Here is a 14,202-nt window from a genome sequence, read left to right as displayed (position 1 = left end):
AGGAAGAATTCAAAATTTATAAAAAATTGATGATCTACCAATCTGAACTACATTTGCCAGCAACACTGACTGTGTGTATCCTATGGCTTACCTTTCCTACTAACATAATTCCTAAATTCCAGAGACATTTATGAGGGGTCGTAGAGTTCTCTGCATCTCTCTTAAGTAAATGTCCTATCCATACCAGTTGTAAGGACGTGGCCGGGACAATCCTTAACTGTCTCTATCTTAATCTAATCTGTCCAGTAATAGATATCCGTCTTGCTCTTAATAGTTTTGAATTCGTACCACCTACGATATTGTGCAACTTGTTCGATGCTAATGCTAATGCTAAATGATGGAATGGGTTCATGGCTATTCAATATGGAAATGTAAACAATCATCCTACTATTAAATTGTTTTCCTCTGAGCGCTGTATTTTTTACAGCCAATTTTCAAATAAATATCATCCTTTATTTGGATGATAGTCACATGAATGCTCATCATCTGATGAGGCAATCGTCCGAAATTCGAAAGCATATTGTTAAAGGGCTCGAGCAAAGGAATAATCAGTCGAAATATTGTGGATGTTTTCGTTCAGTGTGGTTCGATCGATAAGAATTGTTGACGTTGGGGTTGATGGTAAGAAGGGTGCAAGCTGGTGAAGGTTTTCCAATTATGATATTCAGGGGATAAAAGTTGCCGTGCAAATGGTCGATTACCTTCCGTTTTCGATATTGAAAGCTATTCTCCTTGGACTGCAATGAGGGTTTACAGGAACAAGCGTGTTGTAGTTGCGTTGGTTATGCCAAGTTGAACTAAACATTATATGCAATATTGTAAATTTCATGTAAATTTACAAGGAACATAGTTAAAAATTCAATTTATTATACAACTAAATGCGAGTTCGCTATAAATTACAGAAATCGGCATGAATTTATCGGTTGATAACTCTTGTTTCCTTTCTCTATGTTAATGTCTCACTAGAGAACTCCCTTATCCGCCAATAAGATACATTTTTCTATGTTTGCCTTCATGGAAAATTAATCTGATTTATAGGGGAAATGGCTCTAATGTTGGCCTATGGATCTAAGCTTTTTGGTCGCTTTTGAAAATTGAATCGATTGCTGAATTTATGTATGGGCCCGTAAAATTTTCCGAGCTTTTCCAGCTAAATCTTCCCGCATGTGAGGAAAATTTAAAAAGGTTCCACTCAGCCACTTTTGGCTTTCACATTGATTTATTGTGGTTTTATGACGGCAAACGCAATCTTTTTGGTTTAAATACAGCATTCAATAGTGCATCATATTCTTGTTTAGCAGTTCAGAATTTTGCTGTTTTGAAAACCTTTTAAAGTCTGAAGATAAAGTCAAAACGGGTCTGGTTTCAAAAATGAATTTAATGCAGCATTCTATCCCTTTATAAACTGTGAAGTTATTCAATAATAAACCTGATCGGTATTTTTATTGATGTCATTACAAAGTGCTCCATAAAAGTGTTTTATAATTATAAAAGCAATTATAAAACCGTTCGGTTTCAAACGGCAACAAAGAGCATACATTGTTGCTTTTTGGTGTCAATAAAATGTATCACAAAACCCCCCACTGTTTACAAATTTAACTAAAAATATTGATCCGTCTAAAAAAATAAATCGAGTGGGGCTTTTAAATGCTGAATCTCAAGTAAATTGCGATGGATAGTCGAATAATAATACTAGCGATAGTAGAAAGAATAATTCCAGCGATACTGTCGACGAAGGGGAAAACAGAATCCAATTCCAGAACTTCCTGGGATGTCCAGCAGCTCCGTCAAAAACAACAGAGCAGCCGACTGAGAAGAGTGAAGTGATTGCGGTTCACGAAGCACTGGTTGCCAGCTTCCAGTGACACTTAATGTTGATGGGAATACACAATATATTGTCAAGGGCGTTTACGTCGCGTTCTGAATAAAAACAGACCAGCCTTCTCCAGAAATTGCGTTGCCACAGTGTAAAACTGGGACTGCGGAAAACTGCCGACGGAAACTTCAGAAGATGTCAGTCAGCTGGAAATTGGCCGCCTTCCGAACCATACCAGCAGTTTCCTTCTGCGAAAGAGTTGACCCTTCGAAGAAAAAAACTTAAGCAAACACATATAAAACTCTTCGCAATATCCGGAGAAGGGAAACTTTTCGAGAACGATTGAGTAACCTGTTCCAAGTTACATAGTTACACTTCCTGATTAACTGCTTCAAATGGATGCTATTTGCCCTTATCGAGGACGCAACTTGTGGATCCAATGCTGGAGTAGAACCTAGTTCGATAAATAAACAAATTTTGACGTTTACGTTTTTCTAGGCAATTTTGCCACCATTAATGCCGTCATAAAACTAAACGGAATAGGATTAAGCAAAATGGCTTCAGATAAAAACGATTCAGTCTTCTAATTATCTTCATAAAAGTTGCATTAAAATGTTTTGCATTTGTTAGCAATTTCATGAAAGCAAAACAGCTTTTTCATAAATGGCTTAAGGGAAATTAATGTTTTTGCTATCGCCATATTGTTATTATTCCATTTGCTTTTTTTTCAATCTTCGTTTTTCAAGATTTTTTCCTTAAAAATAACTTTTTTCTCATCAATTCATCAATGAGCAATAATAGAGATTACGAAAATCATCAAATTGTCTCGGCTGGGAGCAATGAGTACCATAACATATAACTATATTTTGTTTCCTTATTTTTAATTAGTCAAATCAACGTTTCCCGAAGGCGGACTGATTTTTTTTCGATCTTCCGAAGCATGAGTTTCGATAATTTTAGTAATTTTTTCACTTTAATGATGAGGAAATTTATGAGGATTTTGACAGATTCATTTTTGAACAATGAATTTGGCAAGATCGGACGATATTTATGTATCCCTTTTTTATCTTGATTGATGCTTTATTTTTAGTGCGCTTAGCAAGCGTCAAAGGCAAATGGCACAAGTATTGATGCCAAATTACTTTTATTATATTATTAATAAGGATTTCAAATGGTTCTCAATGCATTCGTCATATAACCTTTTTGCAGCAAGTAATTCTTGAAATGTCTCGATAATGCACTCTCTTCCCACCTTCTTCAGGGTGGGCCAACTAGACAGATTATAGTCTTAATTAGGTTTTGGTGGATATAATAAAGACAAAGCTATCTTGACCAGAGTTTTATGAATGTTGTTTTAAAGAAGCCTTGTAGTACTTCATAAAACGTTTAATGTTACTTGGGTTGTCATCCCAAATTTAAAAGAACATGTTATTGATTCTTCCCCATAACGAAAATCATCCAAAACTATAATGTAAATAATTCTATCGAACGTCATTTGCTGTCATTTGGAAACCAAAGATTGTCTATTTCGTGGTGGAGGAAGTTTGATTTTTGTATCCATGATAGAATGGGTTCATGGTTATTCAATATGGAAATGTAAACAATCATCCTATTCTTTAATTGTTTTTCTCTGAGCGCTGTATGTTTTACAGCCAATTTTCATATAAATATCATCCTTTATTTGGATGATAGTCACATGAATGCTCATCATCTGATGACCAGTTCAACCATAAGGCAATCTTCCGAAATTCGAAAGCATATCGAAGGGCTCGAGCAATGCAATAATCATTCGAAATATTGCGGATGTTTTCGTTCAGTGTGGTTCGATCGATAAGCATTGTTGAAGTTGGGGTTGAAGGCAAGAAGGGTGCGAGGTGGAGAAGGTTTCCCAATTATGATTTTCACACGGCGAATGAGAACGACCCAAATTTGAGTTTAGTTCACTCATAGTCGCCAAAAGTGCAGGAATTCAGCGATGGGTAAATTTGTCTCATGGTTTCCTGTGGAAAACCTAAACAATCTGCCGGAAAATGCGGAAATTGACGAAAATTTTATTTAGTTTCGGAGTAGTACCAATAGACTACGTTACTTTTCTCAAATTCGCTGAGCTCCTGCACTTTATGTGATTTAAAAGTTGACTAAACTCAAATTTGGGTCGTTCTCATTCGCCGTGCAGGGGATAAAAGTTGCCGTTGAAATGGTCGATTAGCTTCCGTTTTCGATATTGAAAGCTATTCTCCTGGGACTGTAATGAGGGTTTACAGGAACAAGCTTACTCTAATTTCGTTTGTTATGCCAAGTTGAGCTAAAATTTTTATGCAATATTGTCAATTTCATGTAGGGGAAATGACGGCTTCGGCATGACAGACTATTTTTGGCAACCCAAATTGAAACACTATTTTCACTGGATTTTCTTACGAAAACATTTCGCTGAATGCATGCAAACGATTCTTTATGCTTTCAGCTTCAATTTGACTATACTTTTACCACTGAGAAAAAGCAATCTAGCAAGGTTTTCTTGAAATGCAACACACGCACTACAAATTGTAGCTGATTTCGAGTTGCCGATAATAGAACAGCAGATTTACATGCAGTTCAAATGGAACGGTTGCCGAAGAAAAACTGGTTGCCGACAATACTCGCTCTCACTAGAGAAGATTGGAGCTTTGTAAAAGCGTTTCAAAACAGTTTTTGACAATTCTTTCGACTGAAATTGTTAGAGCAGCTGGCAGCAAAAGATTGTAAACAAACCAATACTGCATATGTGTGCGTTCCTTAGAGAAAAAGGCTATAGAAAGAAGGACGCTGCTTAGGTTGCCGAGAAACCGTAAATTCCCCTAAATATACAAGAAATATTGTTTAAATTCCATTTATTACATAGTCAAATACGAGAAATTACAGAAATCGACATGGATTTATCGGTTGATAATTCTTGTTCCCTTTCTCTATCATAATGTATCACTGGAGTGCTCGCTTATCCGCCACAGAGATACATTTTTCTATGCTTGACTTCACGGCAAATTAATTTGACTTATAGGGGAAATGGCTCTAATGTTGGCCTTTGGATCTAAGATTGGGCCCATCGCTAAAAATCTGATATTTATAAATTTTACCTAGATGAACGCATCATTGGGACGGTACTAATGGATATTTTTGGTCGCTATTGAATCGATTGCTGAATTTATGTATGGGCCCAAATAAGGGGAATTTAGGCCGACATTACATCCATTTCCCCTACTTGAGTATCGTTTAATCAAATTCGCAAAAACTTTTTTTTTTTTTTTTTTGTATATTAATTTATTTGATAAGGCTCAACCGAATTAACTTTACAGAGCCGAGGATTCTTGGTCACTATACAATACATCTTAAAACTATAGTCAAAAGGTACAAGGCAATAAACACTTTATCTTCCGCTATCCAAAAAGCCTCCTCCATCAGAACTGGAGCCGCTTCCAGTGGTTTCATTGTATGGCAAATTGTTGTACGCCAACGAGGGTCAGAGCGCGTCCATTGCAGCAATGGACGCAAAACGTGGTCAGCACTCACACACTCATCACGAAACGGTTGCTTTCCAAAGTCGACGACGCATCGACCGAAAGAACTGCTGATGAAGAACAATGAGGAGGACCACACAATGGTTGCTGCCGAGTAAACAGACGATCGCGTAGCACACATCGAGAGTGGCCTGCTTTTGTCGACAGCCGAGTGAACACTGACAAAAACTTATGTCACTCATTGAATGAGTAAAATTTTCCGGGCTTTTCCAGGAAAATCTTCTCGAATGTAAGGAAAATTTAAAGAGGTTTCACTCAGCCTATTAGTATACTCCTAGACTGAGTAAAATATTCGTCGATTATCTTCATCTTCAAGCATTCTTCTATGAAAAGCTCGGAGAAGTTAACTCATTCTACACAGCAAAAAAATAATTTTGATATCACATCAAAGTGGATGCACTACAATCATGTCGAAAATTTCATGTAATTTTTATGACCACATAAATAAACAAATGCAGTAAAAGCAGCGTAATGTCAGTTCATGCATTGTATTAATGATAATTTTGTCCTTTTTAGCAAGTAATATTACACCATATTTTCGACATGATTGTAGTGCATCCACTTTGACGTGATATCAAAATTATTTTTTTGCTGTGTATGAGAGACCTAAACAGCAAAAACATAATTTTGATAACACATCAAAGTGGATGCACTTCAATCGTGTCAAACATATGGTGTAATATTACTTGCCAAAAAGGACAAAATTATCATTAACACAGTGCATGAACTGACATGAGATTTTCGACATGATTGATGTGCATCCTCTTGGATGTAATATTAAAATTAATTTTTTGCAGTACACATTTTTTTTATTTGAGCGAACGATACTCAAACATGAGTTATTTCAAAAGCGACAACAACTGTAATGGAGCGTAAAATTCGAAAGCTCTCAATTGTTAACTGTGGAAGTGGTTCAAAGAATACCAACTACGTTCAAAGCTGGTGAAGGCTCGTGCGTCAGAACCGCAGGTAGAAGAAGAAAAGATCGGTTTCAATCCGAAAAGATAAAAATCACATTGCATTCCCTTAGCATTTCCTGCCAAGCACAATCGCCTCTAGTCCCCTGGCCATGGTTGACGTTGGGAGATTTATTTCCCTAGAAATTTATACGTTTTCCGTCCCATCCTTACCGGGTGAAAAGTCGAAATGGGAGGCAACGACAATGTGCGTCAATGATAATTTTGTTGTTCACGTCGCAGCAAAAACAAAGTCGCTTGCGCTTGAAAGAGACACCAACCATTCTGATGTTGTTGGTGTTATTTTTTTTTATCTTCACCGAACAGCAATTAGACAGCGAACAGGACCGAGACAGGTGAATGGCGTAATGGATAGATGATTTCGCGCAGTCGACAAAAGTGAAAGGCGTCACAATGGCACGGGAAATTATAACATTTTGAGTGGCATCAAAAATCCGCACATTAAATCAGGAATCCGTAAGCAGAACATGTGAAACGAAGTACCCGAAACTACCTGATCCTGAGTCGAAGTGTTCGAAGCTTTGCTCCGCACGATTGATTACTCCATCATCCGAATGGAAAGGCGTGGTTCGCGGGTGCACATTTTGGGACTTCCGTTCGACCTGAACACGTTAATCCACCACCAAAAGTCACTCTACAAAAGCGAAGTATTACGTCAGCAAGTGCATTATAACCACTAAACACTGGTTGAGGTATACGGCATCCACTCACAAATACCCACATACATTCGTTTCCATAGCGAGCGAAATACAAACAGAAACTGTAGCTTCACTGACTTCCTATCCTCGCAAAGTGTTGTCTCAGCTGAAATTTGCAACGTTTTAGCAGTGCTACGGGTTCGTCACTTGGTTTTTGCTGAGAACTGCAATTGCAGTCGAGTGCACTTGCAGTGCCAGTGACTGTGGATGCATATCAGCCGTCGCGACAATTGAATAGTGTGGAGCGCTCTAAATTGACACTAATTGCTAGTTGTACGCTGGCTGGGAGGATGATAATGATCTGGTGGAGATACTTAACAGGGGGTGGGAGCTACGGGGACTTATTAGATATGGGAAAATCGGGGTGGCAGTATAAGGAGTTCATTATCAGTCTTTATTCGGTAGCTGGGGCATTTATAAACTCAAATAGCGCTCTTTTTGTTCATTAGACTACTTTAAATGCTCCAAGTATTAGTGTAACCAACTGTGGGTGGCTATTAACCGTGTACATATGATCGTTTTTGCACTTATATTTATGGTGAGGTAGAACAATACAGATACAGATTGTAAGAAATGTTTAATCAATCAATTAATTTGAATTATTTACCAGTGTCTTCAATTAATGCGTATTTGCTAGCATTAATTTATAATAATGTGAAGAGGTGACTTGTATTTACACAATACAGTGAGGCATTACATTCAGTTTACAACATAAACTGAACTCTTTATACGTGTGCTACACGAATATTGCGCAGATCTTGACATTTATCTAACAATTTCAACTTTATACCATAAGGTATATCAAGAAGAAATTGAGATTATTTATCAAGGATAAAAAAACATATAATTTCAGTTTTATCTAACTAGTAGGAAATTAGTCTTGTCAGTCCTAACTACCTGCGTGTAATATTAGTAAATCTACACATGCATCCCGAGTTGAAAGTGAATACAAATGTTGGAGGTCTTAGTTCTATGGTGTAGGTTCTTCTCTCGTTTAAAGGAAGAACGTCCATAGAAACAATCTAAACTATCACGGAACACTTTTTAGAACTACTGGATGATGTGTTGTTGCCATTTACAGAGGACAATTTCAGCTTGCAGTTTAAAGATTTTAAATACCCAATCTGGAAAATGAGAAACAAATAAAATACTATATTTGTTTAATTTATACTAGTTTTTTTTGTATGAAACTTAAACTGCGCTTATGAGAATCTCCAACCACAAACGGCGTTTTAAATATTTTATATAAAAATTGAGACAACTAATGAACACTCAATTCTGTTTTAACGTCATTTATTTCAGCCTCTATTTTTGATCGTGTGATCTTAAATTGCAACCATCTTTAATGGAACTTGTTTCAAAACATCAGAAACAGACCAAAGAAAAATATGGTGGTATTGAAAACCATACATGAGAGCAAAATCTAATAAATGAAAATCGCGACCATGCGCTTATAGGAATTACCAACTTCACGTGATATAAATTTTCATCAATATTGTAGTCATCATTGAAATAAATATCTTGAGCATTATTTCCATATTTGGGAGAACCAATTCCTCAAATAGTATCAGTGGTTTTATTACAATCTTGTTTCCCATGTTTTGACTTATAGAATGATTTAAAACCTCGTTACAACTTGTAATAGTACTTGAGATCAGTCCATATACCATCAATTAGTTTGTAAAACTCATCATCTTCTGGTTTTCAGTTTTGGCTTACTAAAAACAAACGAAATGACTTTCTAGTCTTAGTTCATTGGAAAAAAAACACACTTATTTATAAAAAAAAAATCATAATAGAATATTCACCAACGTGAGTGCTTCGTGATTCAAGAACTGAAGAAACGGATTACAAATATAATATTGTGAAATGCTCCGTAGGTTTCCTTCCACCTGGATGCTCCATCTTATCCCAACCCCATTGTTTTACTTGTTTCAAAGTCATCATCTGTGAAAAAAGCCGAGTCTTACCGTAAAAAAAGAACGATACAGGTACAACGCAATGTAATGTAACCATACAATAGAGTTTATTGTACTTACAATAAATTGTATTGTCAACAACAATAAAATAACCATAGAATTTCTAGTTTCCACAATAGCATATATGGTAAATGTGGAAATCTACAATAGAACAAGGGGGTTGTTATGTATCTTAACCGTACAGAAAATCACTTTTTCCCGAATACACTTGAGTTATTTATCATTAATTTTATTGTTTTTCTATTGTTGAAAATACATGCTCAATGGAACGTATTGTAGATCTATTGTTATAACAATATTTTAAATTTACTTGTATGATATCGGTTGTTGGCAATAGATTTTGTTGTGATTTTATATTATTTTATGGTAATTGTATGGTTATTTTTTACCGGGTTGTCCCTATCAACAAGGCATCCAAAGTAAAATGGACTAAGATGTGTTCCTTTGATTACTGAACAATTCTGTTCCCCTAGTTTGAAGTAGTTTGAAGCATGAAAAGGTAATCTACCAGGCGTTACTGGGCACGCACACGGCTCTAGAGATTTTGGTCACGCTACCAACCAAACTGCCCTGAGAGTTTTTATTTAAATTAAATTTTCAAAGCTTTAGTGTTCGATGCAAATACAAGATCAACAATTGAAAAGGCCTCAACTCCATTTTGTAAACAAACCTTGTAAGGCCATTTTCTCGCGAACTGAAACCTACATTCGCAAACCTATAACACAATCGGGTAGAGGATAATTCCCCTACCTGTTAATTTTCTTCGCGACATAATGGCCTTACAAGGTTTGTTTACGAAATGGAGTTTAGGCCTTTTCAATTGCTGATTTTGAATACAAAACCAACCAACGATTATTTTCTTGCATATTGTTAAGAAGAATATGATTGATGTCTCCGAGCCGGGATCCCCTCCCAATTGGGGGCCCTGGCTTTAGCCCTACCGTTAATATGGCACTGGTTGGAGAGCATTCATTGTTGCACTCCTTTTATAAAATTTGTGTACTTTGATTTGTTTTGATCTGGTTTTGGTAATTTAGAAGCTTTGAAAACCATATTTTCAAGATAATTCTGACGATTCAGGCCAATTCAACTCTTTCCAAGCAATGTTGGCGCTTGTTATGGAAATGTCATTGGCATAATTACAGGGAGGGATAGGGGGCTTGGCCTCCCCTTATAATGTATGTAGCCTCCTCTAGAAAAGTTAACTGCATTTCGTGTAGTTCAGAAGCACCTTCCTTATTAATTTTATCATAGTCTTTTTTCAAAACCATTTACAAGTTGAAAAGGAATGCAATTAACGCTCAACATTCCCTGTGTGAAAGCGAAAATTTTCGGTAAAATCTACGGAAACCATTGGTAAAGGCCGGCTAAAAGTAAATTGGTGCATTCCTCGCGCGCCGCTAGCACGCCTCTAGTGTTGGGAATCGACAATCTTTGACAGTGGTTTGTTTACACTTCTATAGAGAACAACTGGTGCAAGTTTGATCAAAGTAGTCGATCGCGATCAGAAATAACGTCAAATAGAACTCGAAAGAAGAAAAAATATTGTGCCCAAACACCTGGAAAATCCGGAGTAGTCCGGTTCCAAGCTGGCTAAAGAGCTGAAGATGCCGAAAACAACAGTTTATCGAGTGTTCAAAACCTACAAGAAAACTCTGAGTGTGGAAAGGAATCAGCGGACTTACGAAAAAACTGGAACCAGGGATCGTCAGCTGCGCGCAAGGTGTCGAGGTGCGTTAAAGTCAACCCCGGTCTTTCGATCCAAGATGTGGCCAGAAGGTACAACGCCAACTTTCAAATGGTGCTGAACATCTTTTCCAGGTAAACATCTGAACCGGCACATGAAGCAGAATTCCGTCGTCAAAAAGCGTGCAAGGCTCTTGTACGACCGTGTTTTGACGAAACACAAGGGCTGCACTTTGATCGATGACGAAACATACGTCAAACTCGATTTAAGCAGCTTCCCGGTCAAAAGTTTTATATCGCGACTGGACGTGGGGATGCCCTAATAAACAAAAACCATAAACAAAATGTACCCCGGAAGGGTAAACTATCCCACAAATGGTTTGGATGATACCCCGAATACGTCGTTAAACTTTCTTTTATGGTTATTTTTATTAGGGTTTGCCGGGAAGATTCAAGTTCGTGTTTGCCGACAAGCTTGCGAAGAAGGCCATGATTTGGCAAGCGATTTGCAGTTGTGGTCTGTAAACGGAACCATTTGTCGCATTCTCGACGATGACATCCCAAGTTTACATCGAAGAATGCCTGAAAAATCGTGTATTGCTGTTCATACGCAACCATATGGGCAAAGTCATTTTTTGACCCGATTTGGCCAGAGCAGCTACTACTGCAAGGTGGTTCTATGAAAGTTTGACAGACAAAATGAGGGGTTCTTGGATTTTCTTATGTTTCGAGGGGTGCATCGATTAGCTTGAGACCGAAGAGAGTACCAGAACTGTGCCAAAAAAAAAAGAGTACGTTTCTTCGGGACCTTCTGCTCTTAGAGTTACCTCTATGCTAATACTGTCTGCCACAACCTTTATTTGAAGAAATTTATGAATTGATTACACGCTTAAATAATAATGGAAAATTTTGCGCACTAACCTTAACAACCCACATCCAACAATCTACTGTTTCTCGTGTCATAAAACGTTTCGGAGAACGATTGGAAGCAATTGAGTGCAAGAAAAAATGTTCCGTACTGCGTTGAAGATCACAAACGGGTGATTGCTGTCTTCAAACGTAAACCCAACTATTTCGTTTAGGATGTCGCGAAAAACTGCACCTGACAAAAAAGTTTCGTTCAAAAAACCAAGAAACGAGCAGGACTCCGGTCATTCAAGGTTCAGAAAGCACCCAACTGAACTGACAGAATAGGACAGCTATAACGCGGGCTCGTAAGCTGTACGCACAAATGTTGACTAAACCAGTGTGCTGTATCCTGGACGATGAAACATACGTAAACTTAAAGTCCGCTTTTACAAATTCCGGGAAACCAGTAAGTGATTGCAAAAGACAAGTCCCTCAGGAAACAGCAAATGTCGAAGTTCCCCAAGAAATTCATAATTTGGCAGCCGATTTTCTCATGAGGAAAACGAAGCAAGCCTTTCGTAACAACTACAGCCCTAAAAAGTCAAGTCTACACGAATGAGTGCCTAAAGAAACGACTGATTTCGTTTCTCAAATCACACAGCGTTCCTTCAATGTTTTGGCCGGATCTATTTAGCCTCTTGTTACTACTCCAAGGACGTTCTGGAGTGGTACAAAACGAATGGTATCAATTTCGTGCCGAAGCATCTCAATCCCCCAAACACATTGGAATTGCGGCCGATCGAAAGATACTGGGCTATAATATAGTGAAGCACAAACTCCGTAAGCATCCTGAAGTTGTCACTACGGAGCAGGAAATGTTGAAATCATAGTTGAAGCAGGAAAAAGTGTTGATTCAACCATTGTACAAAACCATATGGGTGGAGTTAAGAAGAAAGTTCAGGTATTTGGCTTTGGTGAAAAAATAGAGTGAAATGAAGATATGGAACCCAAGCTTATATATAGTTTTAAATTCCCTGAAAATTTCATGAATCGGTGCAGAGACTTATTTTTGGCGAGAGCTTCTAAGTGATGCAATTTAGCTGTGGACAGTCTTTATAGGTTTGAAGTCATGTAGTTCCGGATTTCCAAATTTAGTATGAGTTTTATTTAAAAAAAAAATAGTTTGTTTTATAGTCCACTCAGGGATGGAAAATCATTTACATTCATTTACCTCTAACTTTTTTCATCAACATAATTCCGTAAAATAGTGTTTGAAGCTTTTGTAGGCTTTGATATTAACTACATCTTTTGTAAACAACTCATTCAGTATCTCTTATGCATGATGAATCAGAGCATTAAGAACCCACCATTGTTTTTCAGTGAATGTAAATTGCATTCACTGAAAAGCAATAACATGTTCTGTCAGCTCTAATTCATCATGCATAAGAGATTCAGATTTTAGTTACTGTCAAAAGTTGTGGTTAATATCAAAAGCTATATAAGCTTCACACATCGTTGTACGATATTCTGCTGACGAAAAAAGTTAAAGGCAAATGAATGCACGAAATGAATGTAAATGATTTTCCATCCCTGAGTCCACTGATTTCTCAGCAGGTTCAAGTACCAGATTTATGCCAAACGGCTTTATGCCAAACGGCTTTATGTCAAACGACTTTATGTAAATCGATTTTATATCAAACGACTGTATGCCAAACAACTGGATGCCAAACAACGCAATGTCGACGCTGTTTTTACGTGGAATTAAAAAAATGAGGCAATTGAAATGGATTGGAATGCAATTTTTATAATGCAGATGCAACCTGGTTGGTTGAACAGGTGCAGGAAGACATTTTTCAGCTTTCTATTTGAATTATAAGCAGTTTTGGTGATTTTTTAAATGACAATGTGATTTCGGTCATTTAAGACCATTACATCCTTTTAAAATCATGTTATGTATATAAATCGCTAGCTCTATCACTCAATGGTCCCTTCAATATCGAATAATGGAGAGATTTAGATTTAGACTTAGGTTCAGCAATGTCTCATCTGTTCTATCACTTTGCGAGGTACAAATCTCATACCCCGAAGCCATGCAGATCTAATAAATCTACTCAATGTATATCTCTCTGCAGTAAATACTGAGTACCACTTTCAGCTTTGTAGATAGTCAACTCTGTGCCCATGGAAAAGCGAGGCAGTGGGATGTTCTGATAAGAAGCATAACATTGAAACAAGCACATTCAATAGGTTAGTTGGGCGACATAACCAGATCATCACCTAACAACAAAACAGATCGAGCCTTGAAACTTGTGATACCGTTTCAAACCGAAAATAAATCACGTTACCCAAATGGATTCATGATTAAAGGTTACTAACAACACAGCAGTGCTTGATGTAAGTATGTGGCAATATTACAATCAATATTGTTTATACTGATGAGTGCGGATGATTTTCAAAAAACGAGATAATTACTCATCATGATACCTTGATATCAATTCTACGAAGTTATCACTTTATCATCTGAACAGTGACTATTTCAGTGATAACAATTTCTTTAAATTAAAGTATGGTTATGTGAATAACAAACTCCAGCCATTTTATCGCTTCTATTTGAAGAATGGCTTTCCTTTACGATACACAAAC

General features: G+C 37.2%; 2 protein-coding genes across 2 annotated transcripts in view; both read right to left on the bottom strand.

Moving 5' to 3' along the window:
* Positions 1-14,202, bottom strand: part of LOC135709888 (leucine-rich repeat-containing protein 58-like) — a 302,215-nt gene that overhangs the window by 256,354 nt on the left and 31,659 nt on the right. The gene's annotated exons all lie outside the window — the stretch shown is intronic.
* Positions 1-14,202, bottom strand: part of LOC135709944 (proton-coupled amino acid transporter-like protein pathetic) — a 58,032-nt gene that overhangs the window by 42,637 nt on the left and 1,193 nt on the right. The window lies entirely within an intron of this gene.

The sequence above is a fragment of the Ochlerotatus camptorhynchus genome, unplaced genomic scaffold (assembly GCF_037179485.1).
Source record: "Ochlerotatus camptorhynchus isolate MF236.1 unplaced genomic scaffold, CSIRO-AGI_Acam_v1.1 ptg000367l, whole genome shotgun sequence".
NCBI classification, from domain to species: domain Eukaryota; kingdom Metazoa; phylum Arthropoda; class Insecta; order Diptera; family Culicidae; genus Ochlerotatus; species Ochlerotatus camptorhynchus.
This window is presented reverse-complemented; position numbering and strand designations above follow the sequence as displayed.